At 43.9% G+C, this 25631-nt stretch overlaps 1 long non-coding RNA gene and 4 other non-coding genes across 7 annotated transcripts in view; all 5 read right to left on the bottom strand.

Moving 5' to 3' along the window:
• The window catches only part of LOC103731783, a 25115-nt gene extending 18069 nt beyond the window's left edge, over positions 1 to 7046 (bottom strand). For all 3 annotated transcript variants that reach the window (XR_607171.1, XR_607170.1, XR_607172.1), the window contains exons 1-3: positions 7004 to 7046; positions 6187 to 6294; positions 5641 to 5680 (exon numbers count right to left, since the gene is read on the bottom strand). This is a non-coding gene — a long non-coding RNA (uncharacterized LOC103731783). The remainder of the gene's footprint in view (positions 1 to 5640; positions 5681 to 6186; positions 6295 to 7003) is intronic.
• A 711-nt stretch (positions 7047 to 7757) lies between these two features.
• On the bottom strand, positions 7758 to 7824 carry LOC115069874. Its single transcript, XR_003849108.1, has one exon. It is a non-coding gene; the product is annotated as a small nucleolar RNA SNORD109A (small nucleolar RNA).
• A 2054-nt stretch (positions 7825 to 9878) lies between these two features.
• Positions 9879 to 9944, bottom strand: LOC115069881. Its single transcript, XR_003849115.1, has one exon. It is a non-coding gene; the product is annotated as a small nucleolar RNA SNORD109A (small nucleolar RNA).
• Positions 9945 to 16279: 6335 nt separating this feature from the next.
• On the bottom strand, positions 16280 to 16359 carry LOC115069879. Its single transcript, XR_003849113.1, has one exon. It is a non-coding gene; the product is annotated as a small nucleolar RNA SNORD115 (small nucleolar RNA).
• Positions 16360 to 22555: 6196 nt separating this feature from the next.
• On the bottom strand, positions 22556 to 22636 carry LOC115069836. Its single transcript, XR_003849072.1, has one exon. It is a non-coding gene; the product is annotated as a small nucleolar RNA SNORD115 (small nucleolar RNA).
• Between the last annotated feature and the right edge of the window lie 2995 nt (positions 22637 to 25631).

The raw sequence follows: 25631 nt of genomic DNA, 5'->3' as shown, positions 1-25631 counted from the left end.
CCCCTAAATCATAATGCCAATTAACCCCAGAAGCTTTGGAAAAAATAATATTGGTAGAAAAAACTACAGACAGCTAAGGTAAAACAAGTTGATTATAAAGCACCATGGGATTTAATAATAATAAAAAACATCATATACTCCAACTAATGTTTATGGCAAGAAGGAATCTTGGAATGGATGCATTTACCCCATACACAAGTTAAAATGGTATCTTCATATATATACACAAGTTAAAATAGTATATTCTTATATTTATTTATGTAGCCAATTAATAGTTAAGGGGAGAATTAGATCAAAAGAATTATTTGGTAGAGATGTACATAATATAATTATCCCTTATAAGAGACAGCAATTAGATTATTTATTACAAAATGATGATGACAGGGGATTGGCACTGATAAATTATGCAGGGCAAATAAAATATCATCTTCCCCAACATCCTATATTAAGATTTGTACAGGAAACAGACATAATATTTCCCTCAAAGGTTAAAGAAATGCCTATAGAAGATGCTATATTAATTTTCATGGATGACTCCTCAAATGGAACATCTGTGCTTTATTCACCAGATAGACCACCTTTAATAAAGAGGTGTAAAAATTTTTCTGCTCAGCAGGCAGAGATCTCTGCAGTTATCATGGCAGCAGAACATTATACTCAACCTTTTAACTTATATACTGACTCTAAGTATGTAGTTAATTTATTTCCAGCTATAGAAACAGCCTTACTCTCAGGAAGCTCAAAGATATTGCCATTGCTACAAAAATGAAAACAAACTATTAATAATAGAAAAGAAAAAATGTACATAGAACATATACAAAGTCATACTAATTTTCCAGGGCCTTTATCCGTAGGGAATAGAATGGCTGACTTGCTTACTAGGGAAATAACAATTAATAATGTCATAGAATTGGCTCAGCAAAGTCATGAATTACATCATCAGAATGCTCTAGCACTTAAGAGAATGTTTAACATTACTAGAGAACAAGCTAGACAAACAGTAAAAAACTGTAATTGTTGCCCAAAAGCTTATCATCCTCAAAAAATGGGTGTGAATCCTCGAGGGTTAAAACCTCAAGTCCTGTGGCAAATGGATGTGACTCACATCTCAGAATTTGGAAAGCTTGCTTTTGTGCATGTTACTGTGGATACATGCTCTCATGCTGTTTTTGCCTCAGCAAGAACAGGAGAAGCAAAGACGTTATTCAACACATGATTACAAGTTTTATGGTATTGGATATTCCAAAACAATTAAAGACTGATAATGCACCAGCTTATACTTCAAATACTTTTAAGAAATTTTGTGATACATGGGGAATAAGACATATCACTGGTATCCCATACAATCCACAAGGCCAAGCCATTATAGAAAGAACTCATCAACATCTTAAGCTACAGCTGCAAAGATTAAGAGAAAGGGGACATTATTATTCACCACACCAATTGCTTAATCATGCTCTTTTTACTTTAAATCATCTTAACACAGATCAGAATAACTTAACCCCTATGCAAAAGCACTGGGAGGGAAAGAAAGTGTCAAATTACCCACAAGTTCTGTGGAAGGACCTCTGGTCAGGTCAATGGAAAGGGCCCGATGTTTTAATAACCTCGGGAAGAGGATATGCATGTGTATTTCAACAGGATGCTGAAACACCCTTGTGGATCCCAGACCGGCTCATCAAGTCCTACAATCAAGCCCAGGAAAAGGAGGAATAGAGGAAGGTTAAGATCTGTGGCTGAGTGTGTCTCCTCCACAGGCCCAATCAACACAGAAAGCCAGTCTGCCCAACTGGGGACAAGTGAAAAAATTGACTCGTGAAGCAGAGAATACTGTGATTGCTTCAGGGCAACATTTGACAAAGGAAAATATGTTTCTTGCAATTCTTGCTGTTCTGACCGTACAAGCATCAATTGCTTCAGGGGAGATTTATTGGGTGTATGTACCTAACCCTACCTAACCCGCCTCTTTTGCATCCTGTGGGGTGGGGAGATGGATCACAAATTAAAATAATGACTAACTATAGCCAACTTTTAGGTGGGTCTGAAGATTTTAAAACTTTTCATTCAACTTCTGAAATTGTTAATTATGAGGGAATGTCAGATACCACTCCCATTTGTGTAAGTTTAAAAGGACAAGCGATGCCCGGATGCTTACCCATTAATTATAAAACCTTCTACACAGATGGTCCTGATCGCAGCTCTGGTTTAAGTACAAATTATAACGGAAAGAGTAAGGGAGATAAGAAAAAATTAATGTAGAATTGTTTCCTAAACATCAGCCTTCAGGATCTAAAGACTCCATTTATGATTTCTCTATTCCAAATCCTAATTATAATTATATTGAGTATCTGTTAAATAACACAAATAAATTTAATAATTTTAAACTTCAGACTTATGGAGAACCAGTTAAAAGATGGTTTACTCCCGGATGGGTGGCTCCCATATACGTGAGTCACTCTCCAGAGCATAATAATACAAATATTCATCCCAGTCTCTTCCGGCTTTTTGTGGCTGCAAACGTGCCGCTGCTTAGGAAAATGAAAGAAAGCACACCTACTCTGGTGGGGGTAAGAGCTTGTATTAATTATCCTTTTGAAATTTTGGCAGGGAAGCCTAGTAATTTTAGTATGTCAAATTATGGAAAATTCTATTATGTAAAATGTTAAAATTGTGTGTTTACTAACAGAGACAACTTTATGTAAAAGATAAAGAACTATAAACAGAAAGGGCAGCAGGCATTAATGGTTCTGACTGAACCATTGTGGTATCTGCTGCCATGACAGTGTTTGCTACCACAGAACAGGGCCTACCATGCCACCCTGAGACAAAAAGATTCATTGCAACACTGATATTGGGCATAGGCGCATTGATTACCATCTTGACTTCGCTTACTGTTTCCTCTATTGCTCTAGTGGAAGAAGTCCAAACGGCACATTTTGTAAATAATCTTAACAAAAATATTTCATTGGCTTTAGCAGATCAATATAGCATTAATCAAAAGCTAGATATGAGGATAAATGCTTTAGAAAAAGTGATTTTAGCTTTAGGCCAGGAAGTGCAAAATTTAAAGGCACAGCTCTCTACTAAGTGCGCTAGTTTTAAATATATTTGCGTGACTCCTTTAAATTACAATACATCCTTGAATTAGAATGCTACCAAAACCAATTTGTTAGGAGTATAGAAAGACACTAAAATATCTCATGATATGCAGGATTTACAATTACAAATATCAACAATGAGTCAGGCACGTTTGGATGATGAAGGCATCTCTTTTCTAGCGCAATCACTAAAGAATAATTTGATTTCACTTAACCCTTTCAATTGGGTGCATAATTTGATTACTACAGGTGTCATCATAGGAGTAATTCTTCTCCTTATCTTTCTGCTTGCGGTCATCTTTCACCTAGTTCTCTCCTCTGTCTCATCTCTCCGCCGAGTACACAAACTACATTTAAAAAATAAAAGGGTGAAATGTCACGCCATCTCCAATGAAGCCCGTGTGAGATGCTCCATGGGTTGAGGCTGGAACTTCAAGGAAGGTTACCTCTTGGAATTGGTTGTGCTGAGAAACATACAGTGTACTTGGCATGCTTTTACTTGCTATTATTTTTCTGCCACTGTATCTTGGGCTTTCTGGGGGCCCAGAAAGCACCTGGTGTCCTTGGCACTGTTATCACTGACTTAGATAATACTCTAGTAGCAGAGGAAGCTCTCCGCTCCAGAGAAGTGTGTAGCCATCAGCTACAGCCAGCATCAGAGAAGTCTGTGCACCTGGCATCTCCAGAGAGGCGCGGCAGGCCAGGCCCACCAGCGGCTAGCCAGCGGGACCAGAACCGTGGCAGGAGAGTGCACTCACACCTGACCCTGGGCCACATCCAGAGTGAGTGCGCCCGGGAGCCCAGGCATGCTCCCCACATCGCTTGAGGCCAACATGGATAAATTGGTAAGATCAAGACCACCTTGGTGTCTTTTGACAAATAATAAGAGAGCATTAAAGGGCAAATATAGACTGTATTTGAAAAATTGGTAAACGCCGGGACTAGCCAGGTGTTGCGGAGACCCCAGGGTGCCTGCACACACCATGCCAGGGGTCCAGCGACCCTTCCCATAACATGGGATGTCCCTTCTTGGGACCTATGGAGTTAAAAATAACTTAAAAGCCCTATGGCCCACTACAAATACGCAAGGAATATTTTCAAATAGTTAAAAATGTAATATCAGGCACAGCTCGTGTTGAACATGCTTAATGGGTTAAGGTCATTCTGACTTGGGACTACAAAGCTGAGCAGAATCCTAAGTGTGTGAGAAAGGCTGGCAGTAAAAATCAGAGTAAAGCAGGAATTTACTGTCTAGTATCAGGTTGATAAGATAAGGAAATGTGTTGGCAAAATTGTTTTTCTTTCATCTCTGGAATTGTAAATCTTAGCATGATTGTTCTGCAGATTTTGTAATCTTTGCTGTATATATCTCAAACCTTGCAACTGCAAAAATTACACTCAGACTTTCACCAAGCTCCTTTGTGTCTGTTTGTCACTCACTGACTCCTTGTCCACCCTCTCGACGACCCTGTTCCCATCGGACTGAACTGCACCGGTCTGGGCTGGTCCGTCGCAGGGCTGAGAAGCTCTTACCCCTTCCCACCCCTCCCTGATAAGCTCGAGGCTTGCAGTAGCTCCTTCCTGAACAGAGAAAGGCTGCCACACATGACTGCATCACACGAAATTCATGAAGGAGTTCAAAACTGCACCTGAGAGAATACGTGCATGACTGTGCTGGCATAGGATGTTTCGGGCATTCATTTCACACTTGGGGGGCATGATTTCAGTTTTCATGTGAATTTTTTACTTTTCAGTCCCTAAGATAATACCAAGAAATGCTCTGTGTTCGCTGGCTTCATTTTTCCGCCCTCTCATCCGATGATGGCCACCTGGGCCAAAACCATTTTCCTGGGGCCAGTGAAGCCTGCAAAGCTCTCCCTGTGGAGGCAGGCTTCACTGGAGCAGAACCTAGTGACCTTGGAGGACTCAGCATGGGAATGCCGAGACAGAACGTGGGACTTGGAGAAATTTCTCAAAGGATGTCACTCTCCCTCCAAAAGTGGGTAGAAGAGGTCCTGGCGAGGCATAGAAGACAGTCTACATTGAGAACCTCGCCAGCACTGCTGCCTGTACCACTTCCTTTCTGTGCACCTGTGAACTCTGCTCCTGGACCTGGAAAACTCTGAGGCGAAGTTCAATTCCTAATCCCTTTTCCTGGAGAAAGGATGTACCTGCAGCCATTGCTTTGATGCCATGTACACTGACTGTGCCCAGGGACCTGCCCAGAAAACCTAGAATGTCAGGCACTTACTGCCTCCATCACAGCAACCAGTTCCCCTCACTGACAGAATTCAGTGCTGGGTAGATCGTCCCTTCAAATGATAGACTGACGTCACTTCCCAAAGGGAAGTTTCCCAAAAGCAGGAGATCGAAATGGGGGAAGACAAGATAAATGACCAATGTGTCCCGGAGAGAAGCACCTAAGAACCCTGGAAGCTTAAAGCCTCCTGACAGGCCCTCTCATAAACAATACCCAGAGGTTCTGACATGACAAAAGCCAGAATGCAGAAAGTATATTAAAAAGGCTGTAGGAGCCACTTACCTTTTCTTTCCAAGCACTTCACGAGTCTCTTGCTTCTTTCCTGCAGCCACAAAGACAAAGAAGACCTCAGCTGTAGGTCAAAGTGGGCATCTTCTCTGAACGGCAGGGATGCTCACAAATTCCCATGGCCCTGGGGTCATTGATTCCAAATGGAATCGGTAGATGGGTGAGGGCTGGACTGTGAGAGTCATGACTCCCCACTCATTGAACCCATCTGGAAAGCTTCGCTGGGGATGCTGAGCCTCCTGGTGTGCTTACCTCCACCTGGCCCAACTCACAGCAATTCATACCACACAGGTTTTCCTGACACCACATTCCTCACAAAATTGTCTTTCCACAAGACAGAGTGGGAGAAACAAAGACATGAATGAAGCAACAACCCTACCCTGAATCTAAGTTCCCCCTGTACGACTGGAATTTGGATCCCCTCCTATAGGAAGGGCTTCCTCATCTGGCAGGAGGACACCCTGTCAGCAGAGAAGAGGCCGCATGGCACGAATATGACCCAGGACACTGTTGCACAAACTTGGACTGAGAAGCTCTTACCCCTTCTCACGCGTCACTGGTAAGGCCTTGGCTCGGCTTAGCTCCATCCTCACCCCAGAATGCATGACTGCAATACCCGAGTATTCATGAAGGAAGTCAAAACTCCACCTGAGAGTACACACGCATAACTATGCCGGCATAGGATATTTGGTGCGTGCATATCACACTTGGGAGTCATGATTTCAGGTTTCACACAAATTTCTGACTTTTCAGTGTGTAAGATAATACCGAGAAATGCTATCTCTTCAGGGGGCTTCATTGATCCTCACTCTCATCCCATGATGGACACCCAGGCCAAAACCATTTCCTGGGGCCAGTGAAGCCTGCAAAGCTCTCCCTGTGTAGGCAAGCTTCACTGGGGCAGAACCTAGTGTCCTTGGAGTACTCGACATGGGAATGCTAGGACAAAATGTGGGACTTGGAGACATATCTCAAAGGACGTCACTCTGCTCCTAAACGTGTATAGAAGAGGTCCTGGTGATGCCTAGGAGGCAGTCTACATTGAGGACCCCGCCAGCCCTGCTGCCTGTACCACTTCCTTTCTGTGCACCCGTGAACTCTGCTCCTGGACCTGGAGTGCTCCAAAGTGAAGTTCAATCCTAATCCTTTTTTCTGGAGAGTGGACGTCCCCACAGCAGGAGACCAAAATGGCAGAAGACAAAATAAATGACCAATGTGTCCTGGAGAGAGGCACCCAAGAACCCAGGAAGCTTAAATCCTCCTGAAAGGCCCTCTCATGAACAAAAACCTAGAGGTTCTGACCTGACAAAAGCCAGAATGCAGAAAATATATTAAAAGGGCTATAGGAGCCTGTTACCTTTTCTTTCCAGGCACTTCACGAGTCTTTTGCTTCTTTCCTGCAGCCACAAAGACAGAGAAGACCTCAACTGTAGGTGAAACTGCATCTTTTCTCAAAGGCGGGGATGCTCAGAAATTCTCCACTGCACCGTGTTCATTGATTCCAAATTGAATCGGTAGATGGGCAGGGGGCGGACTGTGAGTGTCAAGACTCTCCGCTCATGGAACCCATCTGGAAAGCTTCGCTGGGGATGCTGAGCCTCCCGTCATGCTTACCTCTATCTGGCCTAGCCCACAGCAAGTCATACTAGACAGGTTTTCCTGACACCACATTCCTCACAAAATCGTCTCTCCAGAAGACAGAGTGGGAGAAACAGAGACGTGAATGAAGCAACACCCCTACCCTGAATCTAAGTTCCCACTGTACTCCTGGAATTTGGATCCCCTCCTATAGGAAGGGTTTCCTCTTCTGGCAGGAAGAAAGAGAACCTAAGTACAATCTGTGGTATTGGAACCTGTCCTTATGAGCTCTTCCCAACATCCTCATTGCTGGCTGAAGAACACTCAGAGACTCTCCACATTTCCAGAGCTGAGTGGCAAAGAAGAGAAAGGAAGGCCAGCATTCTCAATCCGCGAACAGAGGATTGATGCCCAGGGCCTCATGGCTTTGGAAGAGGAAGCCTGACCAATGTGTGTTCAAGCTGCCCAGCAGCGGGCCCCAGGCAATGCCAGGCTGTGAGAATCTTTGTCGTCTCCACAGAGGCTACATGTCTGGACCTCAGATTGCCATTTGTTATGAGTCACTCAGCATCCTCAGGTAGTTGTTCTCATCATCGATCCAGATGAGCAGTCTTTCCACAAATAAGTCTTTCCACAGCCAGGCTATTTCTGGATTAGGGCAGAAGAACAGTAACAGAGGAGACAGTGTGGTTACACTGCCAGTCCAGAACTGCCCCACGGTCAATGTGAAGAAGCCTGACATGTGTTGGTCTAGAAATAGGAGAAGGACACGAGCCATCAGATGAGAACTTTGGGAAGAGAGTACCCTGACACTAGAGAAGAGGTCGAGCGGCACGAATATGGCCCTGTATGCTGTTGGGCAAACATGGGATGAGAAGCTCTTACCCCTTCCCACCCGTCCCTGTTAAGCTCGAGGCTTGCGGTAGCTCCATCCTGAACAGAGAAAGGCCATCACACATGACTGCATCTCACGAGTATTCATGAAGGAGTTCAAAACTCCACCTGAGAGAACACGTGCATGACTATGTCGAAATAGGATGTTCGGGGCGTGCATATCACACTTGGGGGTCATGATTTCAGGTTTCACTCGAATTTCTGATTTATCAGTCCCTAAGATAATACCGAGAAATGCTCTCTGTTCAGGGGCCTTCATTCATCTGCCCTCTCATCTGATGATGGAGACCCAGGCCAAAACCATTTCCTGGGGCCCCTGAAGAATGTAAAGCTCACCCTTTGGAGGGAAGCTTCACTGGGGCAGAACCTAGTATCCTTGGAGTACTCGGCAAGGAAATGCCGAGACAGAATGTGGGACTTGGAGACATATCTCAAAGGACGTCACTCCACTCCCAAACCTCAGTAGAAGAGGTACTGGTGATGCCTAGAAGTCAGTCTCTACATTCAGGGCCCCATCAGCCCTTCTCCCTTACCACTTCCTCTCTGTGCACCCATGAACTCTGCTACCTGACCTGGAGTGCTCCAAGTCGAAGTTCAACTCCTAATCACTTTTCCTGTGAGAGGAAGCCCTGCAGCCATTGCTTTGATGCCATGTACCCTCACAGTGCCCAGGGAACTGCTCAGAAAACCTAGAATGTCAGGCGCTGACTGCCTCCATCACAGCAACCAGCTCATCTCACTGATGCAAAATTCACGGCTGGGCAGATCATCCCTTCAAATGACAGTCTGAGGTCTCTCCCCGAAAGGAAGTGTCCATTAAGCAGGAGACTGAAACGTCGGAAGACAAAATAAATAACCAATGTGTCCCAGAGAGAGGCACCCAAGAACCCAGGAAGCTTAAAGCCTCCTGAAAGGCCCTCTCATGAACAAAAACCCAGAGGTTCTGACCTGACAAAAGCCAGAATGCAGAAAATATATTAAAAGGGCTCAAGGAGCCGCTTACATTTTCTTTCCAGGCACTTCATGAGTCTCTTGATTCTTTTCTGCAGCCACAAAGACAGAGAAGACCTCAGCTGTAGGTGAAACCGCGCATCTTTTCTCAAAAGTGTGGATACTCAAAATTTCCCCCACAGCACCGGGATCTTTGATTCCAAAGTGCATACGTATATCGGTTGGGGATGGCCTGTGAGTGTCATGACTCCCCACTCATGGAACCCATCTGGAAAGTTTCACTGGGGATGCTCAGCCTCTGCTGTGCTTACCCTCATCTTGCCCAGCCCACAGCAAGTCATATTAGAAAGGCTTTCCTGACACCACAGTCCTCACAAAACTGTCTCTCCAAAAGACAGAGTCAGAGAAAGAAAGACGTGGATGAAGCAACACCCGTACCGTGAATCTAAGTTCCCACTGTACTCCTGTAATTGAGATCCCCTCCTATAGGAAGTGCTTCCTCTTCTGGCAGGAGGAAAGTGACCCTAAGTACAATCTCTGGTATTGAAACCTGTCCTAATGGGCTCTTCCCAACCTCCACATTTGTGGCTCAAGAACACCCAGATCCTCTCCCCATCTCCAGAGCATCATCGGCAAATAAGAGAAAGGAAGGAAAGCATTCTTGGTCCATGACCACAGGATGGATGCACATGGCCTCACAGCCTAGGAAGAGGAAGCCTGACCAACGTGCGTTCAAGCTGCCTGCCAGCGGGCCCCAGGCTATGCCAGGCTGGGAGAATCTTATTCATCTCCCCTGAGGCTACACATCTCGTCCTTAGATTGCCATTTGTTTTCTGTCCTTCAGCATCCTCAGGTAGTTGTTCACATCACGATCCAGAGAAGGACTTTCTCCACAAGTGAGTGTTTCACAGCCAGCCTGTTTCTGGGAGACCCTGTCTACTGGATTAGGGCAGAAGAACAGTAACCCACAGCAGACAGTTTGCTTACACTGCCAATTCAGAACCGCCACTCACTCAATGTGGAGAAGCTTCACATGTGCTGGTCTAGGACTATTAGAGGGACAGGAGCCATGACATGAGATCCTTATGAGGATTACACTCCATCAGCAAAAAGACTCTTGAGTACCACATGTATGACCCCGGACACTGTCAAGGAAACATGGGTAAGAAGCTCTTAGATCTTCTCCTGGGTCCCTAGTAAGTTCCAGATACCCCTCAGCTCCATCCTTTTCAGACAGGCCTTCACATGCAATTGCTTCCCCTGAGTAAACAGTGAGGAGGTCAAACTTTCTACTGGGAGAAAACATGCATGATTAGGCCAGGCATGCATGAATGTGTCCTGGATGTCTTTCGGGATCATTATTTCAAGATCCACTTGTGTTCCTTAAATTTCGACCCTTAGAATAATATTATGAAATTCTATTGTTAGAGGATCCTATGTTGTTCAACCCTCTCAGTCAATGATGGATACCTAGGCCAATCCCTTTTTCTTGGGCCCTTGAAGCATGCCAAACTCTCCCTGATAAGGCAAGTGTCACTAGGGGAGAGCCTAGTAACCTTTAGGCACATGCCTGGGAATTTGAAAATAGAACATGGGACTGGGAGTCATATCTCAAAGGACATCACTCCATTCCCTAAACGCGGTAGAACAGATCTAAGCGATGCCTAAAGTATATTTTTGTACATTCATGCCCAGCAGCTCTGCTGCCTGTTCAAGTTCTTTTCTGTGCACCTGTGAACTCTGCTCCTGAAACTTCACTCTGAAACAAAGTTCAATGCCTAATCCCTTACTCTGGAGACAGGTAGTCGTCCTAGTAGCCATTGCTTTGATGTTATTTGCTCATATAATGCTTAGGGACCTGCTCAGATGACCTAGAATGTCAGGTGCTAACTACCTTCATCACTGCAACCAGTTCCTCTCACTGACACAGAATTCATGTTTGGGTAGGTCGTCACTTTAAATAATATGCTGAAGTCCCTTTCCAAAGGGAGGTTTTATTTGGTTTTTCTTTCTTTTTTTTTTTGGCTTATTTTTTTTTCATTGTGAGGCATACCCAAACTTTGTTTATAGTAGGGATATTCAAAAGTTGAACACTTACAAATTTGAAACATTTAAGTCAGTATTGTCTTAGTAGTTTCATGCCACTTCATCCATTGACTTCTATTTTTTTCTTAATAAAAGCAGATATTTTAACATATATTATGGAACAAGCTCTACACTGAATTATTTACATGTATTTTTTATTTATTATTTTTATTTTATGTGTATGATTGTATTGCCTGCATGTAGGTAAGTGTACCTGTGTTGTGCAATGCCTCAGAGGACAGAAGAGGCTGTCCAATCCCCTTGAACTGGCATTACAGATAGTTGTTAGCTGCCATGTGTGTGCTGGGATTTGAATCCAGGTCTTCTGCAAGAACAACCAGTGTTCTTAACTGCTGAGCCATTTCTCCAGCTCCTACATGTATTAATTCATTATACAATCACTCTGAAAGAAAATAGCAAGGTAGATCTAGGACTTGTAGATGTATATACAATTCTGTGAAGATTCTGTTGGAAAAGAGAAGTTGGTCCTAAAATATTGGTTCACATATCTTGAGAATACTTCTTTTCTGATAAGATCCTCTCTTTAAGCCCTCATGGTTTTAATGTACTAATTTTCTTGCTCTTCTTCTTCTTCTTCTTCTTCTTCTTCTTCTTCTTCTTCTTCTTCTTCTTCTTTTATTTATTTTTATGGGGCTTTTGGCTACTCTAATATTCCTCCATCTGAAGAGGTAACCCTAAAATCTTTTAAGGATTAGAGAAAAGCTTCCAAATACTTTTGACATTTTTGGCCTTTGGAACAGAGTATGTTGCTAAGAGGCCCAAGGACATTGTGAGTTTTAGCCAAGAAACTGGCTACTTTTCTTTGGGGTCTTTTTTCCTTAACTGCCTAGCCAATTCCTCCCTCCTATTCTTATCATCTTTTGAAGTTACAAAACTTGCTGATAGGCAATCAGGACCCAGACCTCTCTGGCTTCTTCCTTGCTGAACAGGGGGGACTCAAGGTGAGGCAATTGGAATACTCCTTCAGTGGATCTATCTAAAAAACTCCCAATTTGCATAACTCTTATCTGGTGAGGGGGTGGGGAAGAAAGTCCTTGACTGGTGAATAGGAGATATGAATGAGAAATAAATGCAAGAGTAACTAGCATTACAAGTTCTAGACAGGGAAGTAGAAAAAAGTCAGAACAGGAAAATTTTTAAATGTTCATATGATATGAGAGTCCATTGGAATTTCTTGACAAGGGCTTCCAAAAGCATCTCTCTATTGGGTTCCTCCTCATTTTTCTTCTGTCTTCCAAGGCTGGACTCTAGATTGAGGGATTCAGGATTTGCTTTTAGGCATTTTGATAGCTGTTGGAGTGGTTAGAATCAGTGTCAGTTCCCTCTCAAAGGCTTCTAGATGGGGGAAAAAGAAATATATCCATCATTTTAGAACAATAGCTGGTTGTCTCCCTTAGCTACAGTATTGGAGACCAAGATTTGAAGTCTTACATCTGAGCAGCACTTTCTGATTAGGACCAAAATCATCAATGAGAAATAATTGTCTAAATAACTTTGCATATGGACTTGAGCCTAATGTCTGGGAAGTGTAATCCCTTGAACTCTTTAAGAAATTTACTAATGACTTTACTCTTTGGTTATACTTTCCTTTTGCATGTTTAAGACCATATAGTTAGCCCAAATAAATGAATTCATTTTTACACTTAAGGTCATTTGAGGATCTGTACCTCAGGGGTCACATGGGATTTGGAGGAGCCCCTGGCACCTTTCTTTTACCAGTTCCATCTATTTGAAGATAATTCAAAGGTCCTACTCAACCACGTCTGGCTTCACTTGGAAGCATGGATGAGATGTTTCCTCTGAGTTGACCCTCTTCTTTGTAGACTGGACAATGATTGAAGTCTACCTGGTGGAGTCTCCATGGCCTTCCTGAACAAGAGGGAGGACAGGTGACTCACCACAATTACAGGACATTTTGACAGATGTTCCATAGCTCCCTGGAACTTAGTCAACCTTGGAGGGCAAGAGGCAAAAACTGTCCTTTAAGTACCTCTGACCAGATTAGTATAGGACTCAAAGTATGGCTGTTAAACATCCAATAAGGTTAGTTCCACAAGTCTGATACTTCTTTTAATTATTTTTTTCATTTATTTTTTTTAGACAATATAATTTTTTATTCATTTAATGACCACATGATTAGAAGAAGCATTTCATTACAGCTTTAACATATTCAATAACAACTTCCAGAGCAAAGATATCTCTTTCAAAAGTGGCTTTAATTTTTAGGTTCACAGTTGAATTAATACAGTTATACAATATTGAACTCAGTATAAACCCTGTAAGACATAAAATTGGATGAGTTTTTTTATTTTGTCTTTCAATGATTTTATTTTTATCTTTTTAAAAAATTTTTACAAAAACTTTATTGAGAATTTCAAAAATGTATATGAGGTGTTTTGAACTAATCCATGCCCACTCCCCTGTCTTCCAACATTTCCCCCTCTGAAGAGGTAACCCTAAAATCTTTTAAGGATTAGATACAAACTCCCAAATTCTTTTTGACATTTTTGGCCTTTGGAACAAAGTATGTTGCTAACAGGCCCAAGGACATTTTGACTTTTAGCCAAGAACCTGGTTACATTTCTTTGAGGTCATTTTACCCTACCTGCCTAGCAATTCCTACCTCTTATTCTTATCACACCATCCTCTGAAGGGGCTACCCAAATTGCCAATAGGGAATAAGGACGCTGACCACTCTGGCTTCTTCCATGCTGAACAGGGACAGGCAATTGGAGTACCCCTTCAGTGGATCTATCTAAAAGACTCCCAAGTTTCATAACTCTTGTCTCTAAGGGAAGAAGAACGTTCTGAATCATGAATACGAGATGTGAAGGAGAAGTAAAGGCAAGAGTAATTAGCATTAGAAGTTCTAGATGGGGAACTAGAAAAAAGTCAGAACACAGTTTTAATTACCATGTGCTGTGTAGCTAAAGCTTGGGTAAAAAAACCAAATAGTCTCAGAAAAACCTTGACTAGATATATGTTTTCTTCTTTAAACAAGTTGACTAAACTATGACCTTAGAAGTTTTAAGGTTATGTGTATATTATTTTTTTTCTCATCCTTTACATACCATAACAAACCTACACAGAACTTCATTACTTGCTTAGCCTTTCTCATTTTTTTCTATTTTGGAAAATATCTCCATTCCCATATCCCCTTAACAACTTTTACATTCACATTTTTTAAAAATAATTATGAGACAATAGCATTAACAAATAAATTTTCCATCTGATGTGAGAATTCTTTTCCTGGGGATACTAAACAATATTTATTCCCTTTTAAGGTTCTACTGTCAAGCCAATGTTTGGTTAAAGTTTTACTGGGGAACCAATGAATTTACTGAGCTTACTTAAGAGAAAACTGAGGGGCTGCTGAGGAGTATGTAGGACTTGAGCATATGCACACTGGAAAGCCTTTACCCAGCATGGGTCATGCCTTCTCTTTCTAGCTTTCTGAGGTTGTATACTTTAGCGCTCCCGCCCCCAAACCCAGGAGACCATGTATGATTAGGGCCATCAACAGAAAAGGAGCCAAGCATGATATCCGCTGAAAACCCTGGCTTGCAGGCATGCTGTTCTTCTAAATCACTTCATGGTTGAGGCCTGCCTTGAGTAACAAGACCACATGAGTAAGCACTGGGTCCAACAAGGGAACGACAGGGACCGCCACAACAGGCACATGGAGGATGCCTTCAGAGCTTGAGCACACGGCAACCTACACAGGACAGACCCATTTGCTGTGAAGCTTGCCCTGACAATGCCAAGCTCAGACGACGGTCTGCAAAATAGCAGCCTGGGAAAAGCAAAGCACCCCTAGCAACCACAGAAACCAGGGGCACTGGCTTTTCATAAAGACCCGACAGAATGGACAGAACATGGTCCCTGAAGGGGCAACAGGTGAAACTCTTCCTCACTGAATATAGAGCCTCCACCTGTCATAAGGCACCACCCTCCCAAACAGAGGTAGCTGGAGCACCAGCTTCTCAAAATGCACCAATAGCAAGGACAGAGCATGGTCCCTGCAGGGGGAGCAGGCAAAGCCCTCCCTCACTCACCTAGAAAGCCCCTGTCTGCCATTGCCCCTGGGGTGGCTCCTGGGCCTTCCAAAGCAAAGGGAACTACTCTGAAGACTATGAAGGCCTAACCCCTAGGGAAGTATTGGTTCCAGCCCCTCTGTTGGCCGTGAGACTACAAAGATGGAAGTCAGGTTGGGGTGAGAAGTGGGCCACCTGGCACAGAAGTCACAGGGGGGACTCCTGAGCCCCAGCAGGAGTGCAGACACACCCTTTGGGGATCTCCCAGACTGGAGGCCTGGGGAGGGACCTCCCCGGCCGCTGGGATGCTCCCAGGCAGACTTCACAGGCCTGGGTCTCTACCGCCTCAGCATGTTAGAGCCAGAAAGCCTGCCTCAGGGCTCACCTCCGCACCTGATGCTACCCTGAGGCCGTTTAGACAGGAGGTGGACAGGCCACGAGCACTGTCTCTCGAGGTTCAGGCCTCAAGGGACACTGTCCCTTCTTCCGGACCAATGGCATGAATGTCCTGTTGGCGCCTATACTGCCTGCAAGTGGCTCGGCTTGCATGGTTCCCAAGGTAGCCTACTAGGCTGTGTTCGGAGTTCAGCTGCCAATGGAAGGTCTGTTGCCCTAATCCGGGGCAGCAGCACGCCCATGTGTCCCCTGGGAATCTCATGGAATGGGGTTTCCACCTTGAAGGAGGCTCCCACCCGACAACCCGTGATACAACCTGGCTGGCCGTCGACAGCCCTGCTCCAGGCTCTGCAAGGGAACCTGTACTATTCACCTGAAAGGTACCTTTCCCTGGGGCAGCACAGGGCAGCACTGCTCACTGAAACACAGAAGAAGAGACAAGGACCTCAGCAAGGCAGAGACCCGGGACCGGACAGCCAAGGACCTCCAAGCCCCAGGACCTGCCTGGTGCTTGAGCAGCTCAGGGGGGGCCTTGCTCACTTAGGAGCAGCTGGGCAAGCTTAGGATATCCCAGATGCCCTGCATGGCCTAGGCATCTCCCGGCCTCCCAACATTGTCCTGAGGAGGAAGCCCGCATGAGAGCAAGCTCAACTTCCACCAATGTCCCCTTGGCTGGGCTTCAGCGTAATCATATTGAGCATGATTTTTATGTCATCACCTCTCTTCCTGACATTATGGATGTCATCACTGACCCAAGCCAACCCTGGCACCCCTCCAGTCTGGACTAGAGTCTGCAAATCCCAAGCTGAGGATCACAAGGCACCACCTTCTCACCCACAAAATCGTAACTTGCTTTCATTGATACACCCAGTCCCACTAACATGTTGTAAAAAAGTTGAGACCGGCCACTCTGTCCCCATTCAGCCATCTTACATTTCTTTTGCCTGCCGCTTCCGAGTTTCTAAGGTGTTGCTTGCTGGGAGCAGTGGCTGAGGGACAGCACCAGAGGCCATAGCAGCAAGGGCAGCATTGTGTCCTCACCTTAGAAGTGCAAAAGCCTGTTAGTCAAAAGGAAATGCCTGGTATACTAACTGTCCCCCACTGTAAATCTTTCGTCTCCTCTGAGGACTATCTATAGACTTTTTCCTTCCCATTTCCTGCCTGAAGAAATGCTGTAATGGTTAGGAACACTGCTCTTGCAAAGGGCCCAGTTTCAATTCCTAAGACCTAAACTTGATGAGTTTTTTCTGTACCTTCCAATTCAATTCCTCTCTCTTAGTTTTATTTCATTCGATTATCAACTTCTAAAAAAAAAAACCACTCATGTTTTCCATTAACTCCAAATTTATTTCCAGGTTTCTGACTCTTAGAAACTGCCAAACTCCAAGGTTCAAATCCCATCCATTCTGTTTTCAAGTTACATTAATTAATTACCTTATCTTTTATATTTAACTCAGACTCCATGTTCTTTTAGTAAAATAATACTACATGAAACTCTCTTCTAAAGCCAAACCAATGCCTTCTTTTTGATTCCAGCTATGTCTGCTTTCAAAAGATCTTACACTGTGCATAATTCCAGTTCCAGGGGATCCGACAGCCTCTTCTGTCCTCCTTGGGCATTGCACCACATGGGTGCACTTATCTACATGCAGGCAATACACACATACACATAAAAATAATAAATAAAAAATATTTAAAAATCTCACAAAATTCATCATAAACTTATTAAGTAATGTATTTTAGGTACACTTAGTTTTTGTGTAATTGTGTTGTGTGTCTGGCAATTATTTTTATAATGCTTAAAATTATGTCACATGATCCTATATTTTTCCATGTGTTGAGATCTTATGTAATTATGCCATCTATGTCTACAATAATTGTCTTTATGTAAAAATAATTTCAAATTTTGGCTACTTCATTTTTTTTCCTTTTTCATTCTTTTTATTGTGCACCAAAATTATTGGTTTTATTTTTGGCATGACTAATTAAAATACACAGGTACAAATTTACATTCAAAAGACTTTTAAACTCAGGTACCCTAATTATTTTTAAATCTATTAATGTTCTAAGTCTCTAGTTATGTAGAAATCCTATTTGTTAAGTACCTTTTGGGTTCTGGTTGACTCTCAGGACATTTTAAGGTGTCTATTTTGTTTATACATGGTATACATAAACTTATATTACTAAAAATAATTTACTTAGCTGGGCGTGGTAGCACACGCCTGTAGTCCCAGCACTTGGGAGGCAGAGGCAGGCAGATCTCTATGAGTTCAAGGCCAGCCTGGTCTACATAGTGAGTTCCAGGACAACTGGGGCTACAGGGAGACCCTGCTTCAAAAAGACAAAAAAAATTTTTTACTTGGTGTTAAATTAACTTACAAGTAAAGCTCATACAAACTAAAACTGTTAAAGTAAAAATATTTTTTTCCAGGTCAAAATGTTTTTTCTTTAATCCTTATCCTAATTCTTCTTCTGTATTATGGTTATTATTGCTTAAAAATATACTAATTTTAAGTAATAAGTGCTTGTGTTACAGGAAAATGTTAACCATTTTACCACTATTGTCTCTTTATAGCCAATAAACAGATACATCAAGGTCTATACCTTTACAAAGCTTACATTGTATTGATATGTTTAAAATGGTTGTTCGTCTATCTATAGGTATGAGGGAGTAAATACTGGTTATTTGATGGATTCTCACAACAAATAATGGGTTTGTTTATAAATGTTATGTCTCAGGGTATCAAAAAATGTTTAAGAAAAGATAAAAAATTGAAAGATCAAAATTAGTAAGATTAAGATGGCTGGATATTTCCAGAATGAAAAAAAAGTAATAAAAATATTTAAGCAAGTTTGTTAAAGGTCTGAGTAAATTTACAGAAATACAATGTTGTTGTTGTTGTTATAAAAATTATTGTTATAGCAAAAATTTTTTTCAGCCTACTTCTCTGACTTGTGCTACACACCTAGTCACAGTCTGGAATTAAATGGATGCAAATAAGTATTAGAGTTACCTGTAATTACTAAAAAATGTCCTTTTATGTATCTCTGTATTATACAAGTATCACTTTTGGTGTTTTCCTTCACCCATAGCAAAATAATTTGGCTCATAAAACTCAGTTTAACCTCCCAAAACCAAATGGGAATTCCAAAAGAAAACAAGTTTGATCTGTGAGTTTGATCTATATCCAGATCAGTTTATTTCCTGTGTATAGGTATATGACCCACCCCACCCCACCCCTCACTTCAGCCATAGTAAACAAAAATAGACATATAATAACTACACCCTTGTTCTTCTTTTCTTTTTTTTATGTCTTCAGGGTCTGGAGACAGACCTGAATTTTTATTAGAGGGAATTATTTTAAATCCCTTTTCTGGACTATGCCTACTTGATCTATAATGTTAAATCTTTTCCACTCATTGTTTGTTTAAAAATGTTTAACTTTTTATTCAAGTTTTATCTACATATTACACAGTAATCAAAGGTAGCAGACCAGTGCAGCTAACCTTCTTGGATGTTTAAAGCTCAGATTAGAACTCGGGTCTTCTGCAAGAACAACCAGTGTTCTTAACTGCTAAGCCATCTCTCCAGCACCTATTTTATATGAACTTTTAAGTCTAATGTCTGGGGAGCACAATTTTATGGGCTTTAAAAGAAATATACTGATTATGTAAATTTTTGGTTATACTTTCCTTTTGGGTGTTTAAGACCTTTGGGCCCAAATTAAGTTTTTGTTTTATTGTGAAGGTCAGTTGAAGCTGTGGTCTTCATGAGTCACTCAGGCTTTGGGGGAAGGCCCTGGTTCCTTTGGTTTTCCTTTAACCAGTTACAGCTATGTGAGGATAAGTCAGGAGGTCCTGCTTGACCCTGGCTTTGCTTGGAAGCATGGAAGATTTTTCCTGTGCTGACCCTCCTCCTTGTAAACTGGACACTGGCCTCAGTCCCTCTAGTGGGGTCTCCATGACCTTCCTGAACAAGAGGGCAGGTGACTCACCACAGTTACAGGACATTTTGAGAGATGCCCCATATTCCCATGGGACTTAATTGATGTTGGAAGGCAATGAAAAAAACTGTGCCTTAAACCCCTTAAACCCCTAGTATAGGCCTCTAAGTAGAGGTTAAAATATTATTTAAAAATTCCCACTAAAATTTTGTGCCACCTGCAGCAAAGGGGGCATATCTACTATTGGTATTATCAAAATTAAATAATAACTAAATTTCTTCTCTTTCCCTGCCTATAGAAGCTATCTGGGAGGAAGCTCACAATGTGATTCCAGCCATTACAACAGCTATCAAAGTGCCTAAAAACCAAATCCTGAGTCCAGCTGTGACACTCAGAAAAAGAAAATGGCCCAGTGAATGGATGCTCTTGTCCACCCCCATCAAGAAACTAATGAACTTAAACGTGGACATTTATTTCTACTGGTTCCTTACCTAAAACATGTGCCTAACTACTCTGGTTTTACTTCTCCTTCATATCTTCTCCCAGACACCAGTCAAGGAATAACAATTATATACTTTGGGGTTTTTTTTAGATAGACCCACTGAAGAAGTATCCCTGTTGCCACAGTCTTTGCCTCTGTTCAGCATGGAAGAAGCCAGAATGACTCAATGTCCAAATTCCCTATTGGCAACTAGGGTTACCTCTCCAGAAGAAGGAGTTAGGGTAGAGAACCCCCAAAAAATAATGACAAGTTTATTCCCAGATGAGGACTGGACTGGCCAGCTCATCTTCCCATCCCTTCCCTACACTATGCTTAATTAACTATTGTCTCTAAAATTCTTACAGAATCTCCTGACTGAGCAGCCTGTATGATTGCCCAAGCCTCTACCTGAGACTAAATTAAGACTATGCTCCAGCTCTATGCCACCTGAGAACTTCTCAGAAACCAAAAATTCTCTGAGACAAACAGCTTACTGGCCCTCTACAGAGAAGCTGTGTCACCTTTACTGACCTAATCCTCTCCTCTGTCTGCTGAGGGATCTTCAAAGTAACCTCTGATTGATTCCTGGACCAGTCACTGATTGGGATTCCCTTATTGATACAAAAACTGTGACTTCAAGGAAACTTTATGCCCCGTGCCCAGGATTTGATCCAGTTTTTCCTCATTGCATCTGTATCTTCTTATTTCCCCCAAAGTAATGTGGCCCTCTTTTCATCCCCCTCACCCTCTCATTCATATATATATATCACATGTCCCCAGGGTCTGGAATGATAGAATGTGCAAACTGAAGAAGAGCCACAAGCCTCATTAGGGAAAGACATAAATTCCTTAAAATGTCTAAGTGGCCCTAAACTGGCAGCTTGGCCTTGCTCAAACCTGGCCTTGCTTAAACTTATCAACTGGTCACTCACGGGACTGAGAGAGACTGTTTATGGAGCCCACCTGTCTCTTTTAGTGTCATGGATAACTCACCCACCTGTCTGAGAAAAGAGACCCTCAAGGACACCAAACCTAGGCACTAATTCAACTCCCCACAAAGTGCCACTGTGTCTCACAATCTTGGTATAATCCCCCATTTTCTTTGTCTAGTTGTATAAACTTGGTTCCCATGGATGGCCTCTACCTCTCACCGTATCTTTTTTGAATAAAGGGAGATATATTCCTTGCCTGTTGTGGGTCTGGCTCTGTTTTCTTGTCTCATATTTTTCTATCTTTCCTTTGATTCTCCAAAAATCTAACAGTGGGTCCAGCAGAGGACCTCCATGGACCTCCTCAGCAGGAGATGCCGAATGCTGTCAAGGCTGGACCACAGGGCAGCCTGCCCAGGATAGACCATTTTCTGAGAAGTCCACCCTGCCACCTCCCCCCGCCCAGTCTGGACAAGGGTATGCAAATCGCAGCCAGGGATCACAAGGCACCACCCTCCTAATGGCAGGCATCTGGGGTACTCGCTTCTCAAAATGCCCCTACAGAAAGGACAGAGCATGTTCACTGAAGGGGGAACAGGTGAAGCCCTTCCTCACTGACCTAGAGAGCACCTGTCTGCCATTGCCCCTGGGGTACTTCTGGGCCATCCAGAAACATGGGGGAAATCTCTGAAGACTATGGAGGCCTAGCCCTGAGGGAATCATCTGGTCCAATGCCCTCTATTGACAGTGAAACTGCAGAGGTGGATGTCAGGTTGGGGTGAGAAGCTGGCCACCTGGCAAAGTAGTCACAGTGGGGATTCCTGAGCCCCAGTGGAGTCCTGCGGTGCAACCTTGGTTACTACAGCCTGGTCATGTTAGGGCCAGAAAGCCTGCCTCAGGTGTAACAACCATATCTAATACTACCCTGAAGCCATCACACAGAAGGTCCACAGGCCACAAGCACTCTCTCTCCAGGTTCAGGCCCCAAAGGCCACTGTCCCTTCTTCCACACCAATGGCAGGAATGTCCTGATGGCAGCTATCCTGCCTATGACTTGCTGGGTCCCCTGGTTCTCAATCAAGCCTGCTAGGCTAGGCCCAGAGTGAAGGGGTTCACCCTTGAAGCTGCAGATGGAAGGCCTGTTGTCCAAATCCAGGGCAGCAATATGCCTAGGTGTCCCCTGGGAATCCCCCATGGTGGGTCTCTACCTTTTACAAGGATCCCACCTGAGAACCCCTGAGATACAACCTGGCTAGGCTTTGCTCCAGGCTCTGCAAGGGAATGGGTAATATTCACTTGAAAGGTACTTTCCCTGGGGTAGGAAAGGGCAACACTCCTCACTGAAACACTAAGGAAGAGACAAGGACCTACACAAGGCAGGGACCTGGAACTGGGCAGTCAAGGACCTCCAAGCCTCAGGACCTGCCTGGTGCAGGAACAGCTCAGGGGCCTTGCTCACTTAGGAGGAGCTGGGCAACCTTGGGATATTCCCCAGCTGCCCTGCATGGCCTAGGCATCTCCCAGTGCTCAGGACATTGCCCTGAGGAGGAAGGCCGCACAAGAGCAAGGTCAACTTCCACCACGGTCCCCTTGGCTGAGCCTCAGCATAATCCTATTGAGCATGATTTTTTATGTCATCACCTCTCTTCGTGACATTATGGGTGTCATCATTGACCCAAGCCAACCCAGTGCCCTGAATGTGTTTGCTTCTCCTCAGACAAGGCCACACACTTGCTTACCACAGGAGCACAGTGTGCATTGAGCCCGGGGCCTCCAGGGCACCAGAGGGGGGCAGTAGTTAGCCTTCTGCCCTTGTTCCACGGTCTGGGAGTCTGGGAGTTCTGGGGGCCCTCTCTTGTTCTCACTCTCTCTGGGAACAGCATCTGAAGGGAAATGTCAGATGTCAGAGAAGGTTATCACACTCCTCGGGGGCCCACACCCATGGGGACTGAGGCTTATTCTGCAGTCCCAAGGAATAAGACAGGACTGGCCAAAGAGCTGGGAGCCACAGTACCCTCAGGGCTGTGGGCCCATCATGGGGAAAGGAGCCGAGCGTGATGTCCCCTGAAAACGTCGTCTTGTAAGCACCCTCTTCTGCCAAACCACCTCACTGTTGAGGCCTGTTTTAAGTACCAAGGCTACATTCTTGAGCAGTGGGTCCATCAGGGGACCTTCATGGACCTCCTCAGTGCCTGCTGGAAGCTTTCAGGGCTGGACCACAGGGCAGCCTGCCCAAGACAGACCTATTTGCTGAGAAGTCTGCCCTGACATGGCCCAGCCTGGACTCCGGTCTTCAAATCGCAGCCAGGGATCACAAGGCACCACCCTCCCAATGGCAGGCACCTGGGGCACTGGCTTCTCAGAATGTCCCAACAGAAAGGACAGAGCATGGTCATTGAAAGGGGAACAGGCAAAGCCCTTCCTCACTGATCTAGAAAGCTCTTGTATACCATTGCCCCTGGGGTGCCCCCTTGGCCCTCCTGAATGGGGGCGGATCTCTGAAGACTATAGAGGCCCAGCCCTTAGGAAACATCAGGTCTGTGTCCTCTGTTGGCAGTGAGACTCAACAGCTTGATGTTAGCTTGGAAGAAATTGGTCACTGGGCAAAGATGTTAAAGGGGGGATTCCTGAGCACCAATGCTGTGCAAGCACACACTCCAGGGAGCTCTCTTACAGGAGGCCTGGGGAGAGACCTCAGGTCTTGTGATTCATATTGTGCTCTTTCCCTCTCATTCTGTCTTTCTCATTCTCTGTGAATAGCCTCTAAATGGCAAGGAAGTTCCACATATCAGAGTAGGTTGCCATCATTTTAGGGTCCTACACCCTTTTGAATGAGTCTTCTTCTCTCTCAAGGAATAAACCTATTTTGGCTAAAGAGCTTGGAGCCACAGTACACTCATTACACGGAATTGAGTCCAGCAGTTTTCCCTGCAAACTTTGTCCTTCTTGTAGCCCAGCCTGCCCCACCTCTGACTGTTGAGGTCTGCCTAAGCATTTGGTCCAGAAGGGGACCTCTTTGGTCCTCCTCAGCAAGCAGATGCTAGACGTTGTCTGGGCCTATCATCAGGGTAGCCTGATGAGGACAGACCCATTTGTCTAGAAGCCTGCTCTGACACCCCTACTCTGTATTAGGGTCCAAAAATTGCTACAATGGAATTATTAGGTACCACCTTCTCAAACCACAGGCATTTCTGGCCTTCTCTCTTCAGAAAGCCCAGAGAGAAAGGACAGAGCATGGTCACTAAGGGGGGAAGGTGACTGAGCTAGATAGTACCTGTCGGCCATTGCCCCTGGGTTGTCCCCTGGGCCCTCCTGAATTCATTGGAAATTTCTGAAGACTATGGAGGCATAGTCCTAAGGGAAATATTGGGTCCATCACCCTCTATTGGCAGTCCCCACAGTTGTATTTCAGGAAATCTCTGGAAACCTTTCTTATCAGCAGTCCAGCTCACCAAACATCTCACTGTCAGTTCCTGCCCTGTACATGCAGGTGACCTATCGGAACAGGATGTCAGGTAGGCAACCTTTTTGGCCTGAGTCAACATCCTGGCCTTGGAAACTGTCTGAACTGGCCAACTAGGTAGCCTTCCCAGGACACATCTATTTCCCTAGAGACTCATGACACCACCCTGTTTGAACCTTTCTCTGTAGATCATCACCCATCTGCACACAGAGTTACTGTATAGTCCCCCCAAGGTAAGCTTGAGGGGTTAAGGACAAAGAACCCTCATCATAGTAGGCCCATCACTGGGAAGTGAGCAATGCAAAATATTGCCTGAAACCTTGTCCTGTCTACTTACCAGTCCATTTAACATCTTACTGTTTAATTTGCTTCCCAGTACACTATGGCCTGTGTATTAGATTTTGCTGGTTTTGAATGGTTATAAACTAATATGTCTGCTTTATTCCCTAACTTATTTTCCACTGATGTTTCCAGTGGAAATCATCCTGCAGTTATCACAGGGAATAACACTCCTAGGTTGCTCCAGCTAGTTAATTTAGATGGGATCTTGCTCTCTCCTTCAGGACTCCCAACCTTTATGAAATCTAGTTAGCAATACCAAGCACCATTCAATGCTATAGTTCTGAGTTTTGAACACTTCCCTGTAGTGTGCCTTTCACCAATGGCTGATAAGGGTAGCAATGCCTACTGAAATATACTAGGTGGGAAGACTTCCCGGACACCATTGCCATAGCTCAGTTTTTCTGGGTCTCATCGTAACCATATTGATTATGATTTTTATTGATCATCTCTCTTATTGACCTTGAATCTTAGAATTCATACTTAGCATGTATTAAACATTTTTCTTTGGAAAGTTGACCTCTTTTGGTTATGTTCTAGGGTTCACTGGAATTCATTATTTGGGCTTTAATGTCCTTCCTTTTCCACACAGCCCTTTCTTGAAAAACTTTAATTATTGTTAATAATCCAGTGGGAGTAGTTTCTGGCTGTAACCTCTGCTGGCAGTTATAGTTTACATCATAAAGTGCTATGGGCCAGAATGTAGTATTTGTTGACCACAGAACTAAGAAACCATGGCCAGGACACCATGATTCTTGGCCACATTCAAACATTTACACCATCTAAGGATCTGTTGAATCTGAGGCCTGATTGCTGACCACAGCTTTGTTTGCTTCAGTGCTGCCACTCCTATTTTTTCCAGTGCCACAG

Source organism: Nannospalax galili, unplaced genomic scaffold, assembly GCF_000622305.1.
Source record: "Nannospalax galili isolate Female #2095 unplaced genomic scaffold, S.galili_v1.0 scaffold275, whole genome shotgun sequence".
Classification (NCBI taxonomy): domain Eukaryota; kingdom Metazoa; phylum Chordata; class Mammalia; order Rodentia; family Spalacidae; genus Nannospalax; species Nannospalax galili.
Note: the sequence above shows the minus strand (reverse complement) of the source record. Positions and strands in the feature narration are given on the sequence as shown.